Raw genomic sequence first — 11,371 nt, 5'->3', positions numbered from 1 at the left:
ACTAAAATTTGGATCATTCCAACTTAAAAGTTGGCAACTCCGATGAAGCTCCAAGCTCCGACGAGCTTTATTTGGCCGGAGATGGTGTTCAAGCCAATCAAATACAACAAAACCAATGCCGAACAGTTTCTGCATCTCAAGGGAGTGTTTCTCTTCTTCTTCAGCTTAGATCCACTCAGCTTCAATGAATTTAAAAATGGAGAATTTGGCAAATTGGGTATATAAGTTGTTCGACAAAATATTAATTTCAATTGCACTCCAATTCAGCAAACTTCAGATGTTGTACATGCTTCTTCTCATCAAATACAATCCCCACATATAGTTTTTGGTATAAAAAAAAATAGTACCGATTCGAGTAATTCTTGTTCATATATGAATGCTAAACGTTTTCGGCCAGAAAGCTACTCTTAGTCATGGCTGTTTTTGAGTAAGTCTTGAAGCGGAAGCTTGGATATTAAAAACGAGAAAATCAATATTAAATCCTATGTATTAAAGCAGAAGCTTGGATCTTGAAACGGAAGCTTGGCATAACTTAGAATTACTCCTTTGTGTACATAGTATTTTTTGGAAAATTAAAAGAGAAATTTATTTTTTGGACTATTTCACGCGCCTGAAAAAAGTGAGAAATATTTGCCTTGCCATGTCAGCTTTTTGTGACTAGGTGACACACTAAAGGGCTGGTTTGAGTGTTAAAATGGAACGACCTTAAAAATAAGTGTTAAAGTGGAAAGTGAAAACAAGTTAAAGGGACTGCCGATGTATTTGGCCAAATTAAAATATCCAACTAGCATTATCCGTATACAATAACAAAATATGAATACATTGTTTGATCAACAATTCAAAAGTCAAAATAGATGAGTTTGCATCCAAAAAGTTCTAAACTAAAATATCCTTGAACATGATAATAGAAAGTCCAACAACGATCAACAACACTCAAGTAAGGTCTTCGTCACTGTTTTCATCCACAATCGTTGCACCTACAAAAGACAATCAGAAATAATTAAACAAATTTTTTTAAATAATTGAATCACAAAATAATTGAATAACCAATTTGATAACTCAAAAAATTTTCAACTCTCCAAATTCTTAAAATTTTCGGCAACAATCAAATGAAACTCTTCATCATCACATACAACTCTGTAACATAGAAGAAGCCAGCAATCAAGTAAGACCATGAATTAAAAATAATGAACAATCAACAAACTCTTCTACATCACGTGGCATTCAACCAACTAATTAATATGGAACTTACTCTATGAAGGCAGGGTATGCTAAAATGTGCTCCAACAATATGTTGATTGATCTATGGCCTTAGAAACTAGCTAGTATGGAAGACAAAACTGTCACCCAAAGTTTGTTACTTCAACTGGTTGGCCTTCAAAGATGCCTGCCCTGACCATAGAAGAAACTTTCAACTGGCCAAAGGTTTGGTTAAATAGTTTCACTGGGTTAACCTTAAATTGTTTGGTTTCCTATATGCAGATTAAGTGATTTTGTTGGTTTTGGTGTTGCAATTGCCACTAGTGGTGTCTATGCCTTATAAAGATTATAGTTGAAATCATTAAAGATGACTTACAAGCTAGTGTACTTAATTAGAGTTACTAATTTACTGGCATTGATACCATGTTGTTAGACTCTACTTAGAAAACAAACTGCTAATAACATTTTAAAACCACATATTCTTCTATTTCACTAATATTAATGACTGCAAAAAAATGGAAAACATCTTTGGAGACCTAATTGCAAAACATTTTTCCTGGAGAGAACTTACAAATTCCTCTTATTCAACAAAAACCAACTGACTTCCACCGAACTTCCATAGCAACTCCATAAATATGTAAGAACTATAAGCAAATTCAGAGAACCAACCAATTCACACTTTCTTATAAAACCCAAACTGCAAAAAAAAGAAGAGAAACATTTCTAAGACATGAACTTTGAATCAAACTTAACTGTCATGACCCAAAATTCCAACTTGTCGTGATGACGCCTATCTCGATACTAGACAAGCCGATAATCTCGATAAACCACAATTTCTCTTAAGTTTGAAAATACAATAATTTAATACAATACAAAATCTCACAAATACTGACATGAACACTCCCCAAAATCTGGTGTCACTGAGTAGAAGTCTGGAAAATACGATCTATAATAGTCTGAGACCAAATACAGTAAACAAGGAGATAGAGAAGGAGAGATAAGGTCTGCGGAACACGACAGCTACCTCAAAATCTCCTGAAAATCAATTGCGCAAAATGATCAGCACCCGCAATATCCGGGAACACCTGAATCTGCACACGAAGTGCAACGTGTAGTATGAGTACAACCAACTCAGCTAGTAATAATAATAACTAAGGAACTAAAGATAATGACGAGCTACACAGTTATAGTTCACTTTCAGTATTTCCAGTAAAGAATAGACATGCTTTCAAATCCGGCAGTTTAAGTCAAATCAATTTTATACAGTTCAATTTTATGTAATCCGGATATAAAATCTTTCAGAAATTTCACAATAATGACAGATAGCAACCAAGTGCAACAACAAATGCAAAGCAAGCACAACCTCTCAGGCAACAATCACTCAACTCATCACCACAACTCAACCACTCGGCTCTCAGCCCTCAGCACTCACACTCAATGGGTACCCGCGCTCGCTGGGGGTGTGTACAGACTCCGGAAGAGCTCCTATAGCTCAAGCGCCATAATCGGCACGGACGACTCACGTATTGCACGGACAACTCGCGTGCTATAATATTCTGCACGGACAACTCACGTGCCATAATATCCTTACCTCACCGACAGGCCCTCGGCCTTACTCAGTCCTCAACCTCTCTAGTCTCTCGGGCTCTCAGAAATCACAAAGATCAGCCCAAACAAAGATAACATAGTGTATCAACAAATATCAAGAAAGACTGAGGTATAATACGCAAGAAAAATCATGACTGAGTACAAGACAGCAATTAGCAAATAATTCAACAAGTACATGCCTCTGCGGGTCCCAACAGTACTATAACATAGCCTAAGCATGATTTCTAACATGATTTAGAGTTAAATTTCTTCAACGCATAGAGAGCATATAGCTAACAATAAATTATTCAACTATACAGTTTCCACGGGACGGATTAAGTCACAATCCCCTCGGTGCACGCCCACACGCCCGACACTAGCATGTGCATCACCTCCAAAATAATCATATGACACAAAATTTTGGGGTTTCATACCCTCAGGACCAGATTTATAACTGTTACTTACCTCAAGCCGTGAAATTCTTATTCTGCAATGTCCTTTCCTCGTGAATTGGCCTCCAAACACCTCGAATCTAGCCATAAATAATTCGTTTCAGTCAATAAAATTCATTGGAATTAATTCCATAAGAAAATGCTAATTTTCCATAAAAATCCAAATTTTAGCTCAAAAATCGCACATGGGCCCACGTCTCGGAACCCGACGAAAATTACAAAATTCGGAAGCCCATTCAACCACGAGTCTAACCATACCAATTTTACCAAAATCCGACTTCAACTCAACCCTCAAATCTACAAATCGTATTTCCAAATTTCTAAGTTCCAATCTCCGATTTACACCTCAAAATCATGTAATCTAGTCGGATTATTCAATGATAATTCAATATTATGGAGTAAAAATGATCACAAGGGACTTATCTCAAAAAAAATTTTGAAAATCTATCAAAAATCGCCTCATCAAGCTCCAATTTGTCAAAAATGATGAATGGGACGAAGTCCCTACTTTATAATTCTGCCTAGACTGCCTCGGTCTTGGCCTTCGATTTTGGCCTTCGATCGAGGTCTTCGATCCTAGGCCTCGATTCTGACCCTCGATCCTAGCCTCGACCCTGGCCCTCGATCATGTCTTCGATCCTGCCTTCGATCGTGGCCCTCGACCCTTGGCTCGATCGTGGCTTGATTCTGGGTTCGATTTTTGGGCTCGAATCTGGGCTCACATCTGGGCTCGATTTCTGGGCTCGGATCTGGCAGAAGAAATTTCCAACATAAGGAAATTACAGCAGCTATTGTAGTTTAATTTTTGATCTGTTAACCATTCGAAACTCACCCGAGGCCCTCGGGACCTCAACCAAATATCCCAACAAGTCCTAAAATATCATACGAACTTAGTCGAGTCTTCAAATCACATCCAACAACACTAAAAACATGAATCACACATAGATTCAAGCCTAATGGACTTTGAAATTTTCATTTCTACAAATAACGCCGAAACCTATCAAATCACGTTCGATTGACCTCAAATTTTGCACACAAGTCATAAATGACATAACAGACCTATTAAAATTTTCAGAATCAGATTTCGACCCTGATATCAAAAAGTCAACCCCCCCGGTCAAACTTCCCAAAAATTCAACTTTCGGCATTTCAAGCCTAATTCCTCTACGGACCTCCAAAAAATTTTCCGAACACGCTCCTAAGTCCAAAATCACCATACAGAACTATTGAAATCATCAAAATTCAAATCCGAGGTCGTTTACACATAGGTCCATATCCGGTCCACTTTTCTAACTTAAATTTTCAATTATAAGACTAAGTGTCTCATTTCATTCCGAATTCCTTCCGGACCCGAACCAACTAACCCGATAAGTCATAAATCAATTACAAGACATAAATTGAACAGTAAATGGGGGAACGGTGTTATAATATTCAAAACGACCGGTCGGGTCGTTACATTAACAGAGTAAATTCTTGGATGGCATTGTAAAATTCCAATTCCTACAAGAAACAGTTCTGTCAAGAATAAGTCGGTTAACTTCCAAAATCTAATTAAACAAAGAGCCCTCTCATGTGCGACCCTACTCATGTGCGACAATACACAAGCCAAAAGCAGTAAACCAAATACTTCAATACAATCAAAACAAACCTAGATTGCAAATTGCATCATCATTCTAGCATTTAGACAATAACATATTACTGAAATGGAATAATATATATTACTGAAATGAGAAGGTCAATGAAATAAATATAATATATATTACTGAAATGAGAAGGGCTTGACAACTGACCATATGTTTATTCATTACAAAAAGGACTATAGACTAAAAATTTCAAGAATAACAATCTACATCTATTTCAAAAAATTCTAGCTTAACATATAAATTTTTATAATCACCAGTTAGCAAAAATAGATGAAAGTAGGGAAACAGAAAATCTCTAGGACTGTAAGTCAATGAAATAGCTAATCTATAGAGGAGGATTTGCAGCACATGAAGTGAATATGACAGTGAGCTGAAGAGATTGTCGGACTTCCAACTAAGTTATGCTTAAAGCTGAAACTTTTCTAATTTTGTACTGGAAAATGCACCATCTATGTTCTAATATTGATGCCCCTTTATACTGAAAAGCATGATCACATTCCAATAGGACTAATTTGAAAATTGCATCTCTTAAATTTCTCGTAATCCATTCAGACAAAGTGTAGTCCCCTAAAAATGCTACTTCCATATGGCAGCTTATAGCAAACACACATATCAATCGTAACTAACCTAGATAATTGTAGATACATTGAAAGTTCAGCTTCATCAAAAAATGCATTTAAACGACCACAAAAGGTAGCTGTTGTACTATAAGTTTAGACATCAGTAAATATTTTAGTCAACTCTTGTGTTTCAATAGCACAAAGTTCTTTCAATACTTAGCTATTGCACAAATGATTATATTTAGACTTTATGTGATGTAAACATAGTGAAACATGATATAGACTCAAAAGCTCGTATAGTGATTGGTAACAGTTCATAGAATGAGCTGCAAAAGTGACAATAAGGAAAAAGATATACCTTGCAAGGGAGGTCCCATCCCATTATGTTAGTAGTGCAAAGTCTCGAACAAGCTACACCACTATGTTGTAGTTTCTCTTTGACGTAAGCACTAATTCTGCAGTCAAGTCTCACACAACTATTACTTGTATTTTTGAAAAGAATGGTAATTGAACTACATACCACAATCAAGAATAAGATTAGATTCCGAAAATTGAAGGAAAAGGCATCTATGCTCGTCTATATTTATACGTATGTGTCATAGGCTATTTGGTTACATCAGCAGAAAAACTCAAAGCAAAAGTATCTATATTATTATAAAAGCACGAATAATTTGTACTAAATATTGAACGACTAAAATATCTCCGATATATTGATTGACTTTATTATAACCTTAAATATTTGTATAATTTAAGGATATAATTATAAATCACCTAAGGCTAAAATTCTTTTTCGATTTAAACTACACATACGCCAAGCCTACTAAGTTGAATTTGGGTCAAATTCGTTTGGGTCTTTATCTTTTTGCGTCTTTGTGATAGTAGCCTACTTCTTCTCAGACAACATAAAATTCCAATGTCTGTCATACCAATCCTACTTGGATTATAACCGGACAAACAAGATTAGATTCAAATATTTATCTCGGCCGCAAACATAAAGAGCAAATTAATTAAAACTCGAGTGATTCAAAAAAGAAATATTATGAAAGAACTGCGAAGAAACTAACATAAATACATTTACTTCTTAATCTATTATTTGGCATGTGTAACAAAACTTACTCATAATTTTTTGAAAGCAATATGACTCACTAACACACGACTACTGAATGCGCATCCTCTTCAAATGACTTAATTGTTTAATGTAGGAAAATTATAATAAAATTCACGAATAAGTTTCGAAAGACTTTACAGAAAAGACAAACATTGATGATATGATTTGTATTTAAAGCATGCTTTTAATACGATGTTCATTCGTTTTGAATTCAACTATTATGTTGATAATATGATTGATTTTCAATTTAAAAGATTGTTGTAGTTTTACTAAGACAATTGCTTTTCAATGATTTTTCCTTCTTGTATGTAACTTTTCATAAATCTAATTCCTTGTTCTTTCATATATTTATAATAAATTTTATTTTTGCTCTTTTATCTATAAATAACTGACTAAACATTTACGTACAAGGCACATACATAAAGACTAGTACTACTAAATGTACGGAATAAAATGAATATTGGAAGATCAAGTGCCAGAAAACAAACAGAGACTTAGGAGAGTCAGATCTCTAGATTTTTTTTCTAGAGAGGAGAGATCTGAGTAGCAAAATACCTTTCACAAACATGTACCTAGAAACATACAGGAGAACATACTCGAAGCTTCCAAACACATCAAATGAGAAAATCATGAGCTACGACTGTCGAATATTTTTTCTTGTCGGATTATTGTGTTTGAATTATTTTGTTGGTATAACATTGGTTGCAGATAGTGAGATTTGTTTAATAGTGTAATAGAATTCTTCAAATCTGTGTGCAAATTGCAAAGACACCACAAATGATCGATTGCAGAAGAATACCAACTCTTATTTTAAATATCAGATTAAGCTACAAAATAACTATACAACCCCACACTTTCCTACAAAGCCTACAAAAATCCCACACGCCCAAAATCAAGAAAACAAAAACAAAATTGATAAAAAAAGAAAGCCAAACCATCAAAAATAAATAAAATCTTCTACAAAATTCCTAAAAATCAAATCAGCCGTGATAATATAGCAAAAAGCCCTAAAAACCTTCTACAGAATCTTTTATATCAAACCCCACCTAAAAGTTATTTCTCGAGCCTCGAGATACCCAATACTGCAATAACAGAAAGATCAAACTCACCTAAATGTCATCTACAAAATTAAAATTCATTCCAAAAAGAACCTCACTAAAAAAGGTAACATAATGTATCTTTCTCAGTAATATCCTGATACGTAGATTACATTATAAATCTATAGATTAAGAAGTTGGTGACCTCCAAAATTCACGAAGCTTAAACTAGACTTGTTCTCTAAGATGATTATAACAAAAAGGAAAGAATTAACAAGGAAAATATTATCTGTTTTAACTTCTATGACAAAGAAAAAGAAGGAGCCGAAAAAGATAAAGTTCCGGTTACCACAACTGGAAAGTTTCTTTCTGGAAAATCTGAAAGTTTCTAACACGAAATCAAAATCCACAAACTAACTTTTGTTTTTTCAAACTAGTAAACCCACGAAGAACTCAACCCTCATTTTTTCAAACTAGAAATCAAAAATTGATATAATACAAAGAAAAAAAAATGGAAATGCATAATCCCTAAGAAGAATAACAGATTTACAGTAAAATACCAAAGAAGAAAAGAGGAAGGAGAAACAAACAACAGATTGTGCATTCCTATGCCTGAGGAAGAGCTTTCACTGGAGAAAGGAGCATGTCGATATTTGTGAGAGTTTTTAGGGCTTAAGGGTTTGATATGTCTACAAAGTGAGATAAAAAGAAAAGAATTAAAAATTTACTAAGAAAAGGTTATGGGCCGGGGCTTAGCAAACTTAGGAGCGGGAGACCAAGGTGGGAAACAAACAAACATCCCCATTTAGGGTGGGCATAAAATCCGAAAAAACGAATTTCGAACCGAACCGAATTAATTTGATATTTCGGTTTCAGTTTTTCGATATTTCGGTATGCTTCGGTACAGAAATTTCGGTATTTCGGTATTTCGATACGGTATTCGGTATTGAGTTTTTGATATTTCGGTATACCGAAATACCGAAATACCAAAATATTTAAGTCCAAGCCCACCTATATTTCTATTTTCCAGCCCAATAAGCCTAAGCCCAATACCCCAAGCCCCTTAAATCCTAATTCCCTAATCCCTTAGCGGGCCTAGCAGCCTCCTTAGGCTTAGAGACTTACGGGCAGTAGTTTGAACATTTAAAGAATCACTGTTTTGGGGAAATATACACCATCAATTCCATTTCTCTTCTCTGATTTGGCAATCAAAACAGTATCATCGAACTAATTATTCTTGAAAAAATGACTTTGAGTTTGCCTTTGAGTGGTTGAATTCTCAGCAGAAGTCATAAGAGACGTTAGGCAATAGGCAATTAGGCATAGCATAATCTTGGGAGATTTGAAAGACTTTGATATAATACCGAAACCATACCGAAATCGTACTGAACCAAATAAAAAAATACCGAACCGTACCGAACTACTTTGGTATGCATAATTGATATACCGAATACCGAAATACCGAACCGTAATTATTAAATACCGTACCGAAATACCGAACGTCCACCCCTAATCCCCACAGCCTTTTTTTTCACATGGCCGTTGCGATAGACGACACTATGGCAACAGTTATGAAAACCGTCGCCAAAGTATCATCTGTCGCAACGGTTATTGTACTAATGTAACGGTTTGCTTCAGAACTGTCTCAGCAGGTCTTAGAGGCTTAGGGAACGACTTTAACCGTTGCAATAGACTTATATAGCAACGGTTACAGAACCGTTGCTAAAAATTGTTGTTGTAGGCATATTCTCCTTTATAGTTAAATTAACTATAGGAGATAAACTCAGGTCTTTTAGGAATTTTACTTTTTAATAAATAAAACATTTAAAAGAGACTAGTGGAATTATATAATAACTAACGTTACATATTTCTAGGGTTGTCGTCGCTTTCTTTGTTTTATTTTCCCGCAATCATCCTCTTTGCATTCTTGCTGCAGCCTGCATCTTGTATTATCTACTGAAGTGACTCTAGAGATTCATAGTCTTCATCCTTCCCCTAACTTAATCTAAGTTCTAATCCTGTTTCTTTGTTAAATACCTCGGCAAAATCTTGTCTTCTTCTACAATAATTATAGGAATAAATACAAGACTACGAAAATCATAAACTTGAAAGTTCTTAATCCTTAGAAATAGAGCTCTTATTAATATTGACTAACCATTATTACACATAAAAACACCATTTGATCGGCCACTGTAAGGTTAGGAGTATATTCGTTTAATTTAATTTACTTTACCTAATTGTTTAAGTTCGGTGAGAAGAAGAAATAAAAAAGAGATGATCAATTTAAGTGTTTATATATGCAAATAATTTTTATCGTTTTGCTAATCTAGAATTTCAAAAGCATTATCCAGTTGAAGAACAAAGAAACACATTCGGAATAGCTAGCTAGATTATTAGGTATATTTAATTATTAATTAAGATTATGTGCAAAACAAATGAAAGTTAACTATGATTAAGCACTAATAGTTGTAATTAGATTAAGTGACAAGTGTCATATTGTTATTGGATTGGTTTAAATACCGGGTGCGGGTAAATTTTTACCGAAATTATGTTTGTTTCTTTAGGCTACTATTTTAATATCAGGGCCATCGATTATTTATTTTATGTATGTTTTTAAAGTTATATAGTTTGCTAGTCACCAAAGTGATCAAACTAGATTATTTAAAATATTCACATGCATAAAATATTTTGATATTTATTTTATCAAAATACATTTTTGTTTGTATAGTTTGTTAGTCACCAAAGTGGCCAAACTAGTATGTTTATAAAATTATGCATACATAAAATTATAGTTTATCCATAAAATTAATGAAATGCCTATTATTGAAAATAAATGGATAAACTAACTTTCACTATTGCTAGAACTTAACTATTTACCCAAAGGTGAATCAATTATTCTATGAATAGTGAATATGATGAGGTAAAATTAACTTTCTTTAGTCAAATATATATTTTCTGTCTAAAGATGGCATATATATTTGGTTAAAATATTTAATTACCTATTAAAGATTAAATGGCATTTAAATTATAATAGTGTATCGTAGTATTTACCCAAAGGAGAATTGTGATATACTTTTATTTTTTATTTGAATCCATATTGATTTGTGAGCATGTATTATCTATTTTGCAGCTATTCCTCTTCATTCGAATGCTTCGTCTGTTACTGTGTTCAATGGATTGAACTTCTCTGAATGGCATGAACAAGTCCAGTGCGGATGAGAAGTCTTTATATAAAGCATGAAAATGCTCCAACATGCTGAGCCTTATGTTTATGCGAATGACTATTGCCAACAATATTAAGAGTATTATTCCACAGACAGAAAGTGCCAGGGAATACTTGAAGTTTGTGAAAGAACATTTTTGTTCTGCAGATAAGTCTCTCGCTGGTACATTAATGGCTGAACTCACAATCATGAAGTTTGATGGGTTGCGTCGTATGCAAACACATATCATCGAGATGACTAACATTGCAGCAAGACTTCAGGCCTTGGGGATAAAAGCGGATGACTCCTTCTTGGTTCAGTTTATTCTGAATCTGTTGCCTCCTGAGTATACCTTTTCAAATTAACTATAACACTATTAAGGATAAGTGGAATGTTAGTGAATTGTCCAGTATGCTTACTCATGAGGAGTCAAGACGTAAGAAATAAGGGAGTCATTTAGTTAACCTATGGGTCAAGGAGCTGGTAAAGGACTTAAAGTGAAGGCCAACAAGTTCAAGAAGAAGAAAGCATCTCCTAAAGCTCTACATGATGCTAAGAAGGAACATAAGGCAGATGCGTGT

At 34.4% G+C, this 11,371-nt stretch overlaps 1 long non-coding RNA gene across 3 annotated transcripts; it reads right to left on the bottom strand.

The window, feature by feature from the left end:
* Positions 1-759: 759 nt before the first annotated feature.
* On the bottom strand, positions 760-8,307 carry LOC138900473 (uncharacterized). Of its 3 annotated transcripts, XR_011411490.1 has the most exons (6): positions 8,148-8,307; positions 5,801-5,897; positions 3,253-3,319; positions 2,225-2,291; positions 1,772-1,897; positions 760-977 (listed from the first exon to the last, which is right to left on the bottom strand). It is a non-coding gene; the product is annotated as an uncharacterized lncRNA (long non-coding RNA). The 3 variants fall into 3 exon arrangements; XR_011411489.1 differs by lacking the exon at positions 1,772-1,897; XR_011411488.1 differs by lacking the exons at positions 760-977; positions 1,772-1,897 and having other exon boundaries at positions 1,921-2,291.
* Positions 8,308-11,371: the final 3,064 nt, after the last annotated feature.

This window comes from Nicotiana tomentosiformis, chromosome 10 (genome assembly GCF_000390325.3).
Source record: "Nicotiana tomentosiformis chromosome 10, ASM39032v3, whole genome shotgun sequence".
Classification (NCBI taxonomy): Eukaryota; Viridiplantae; Streptophyta; class Magnoliopsida; order Solanales; family Solanaceae; genus Nicotiana; species Nicotiana tomentosiformis.
The sequence above is the reverse complement of the archived record's forward strand: the minus strand, read 5'-3'. Positions and strand labels throughout refer to the sequence as shown.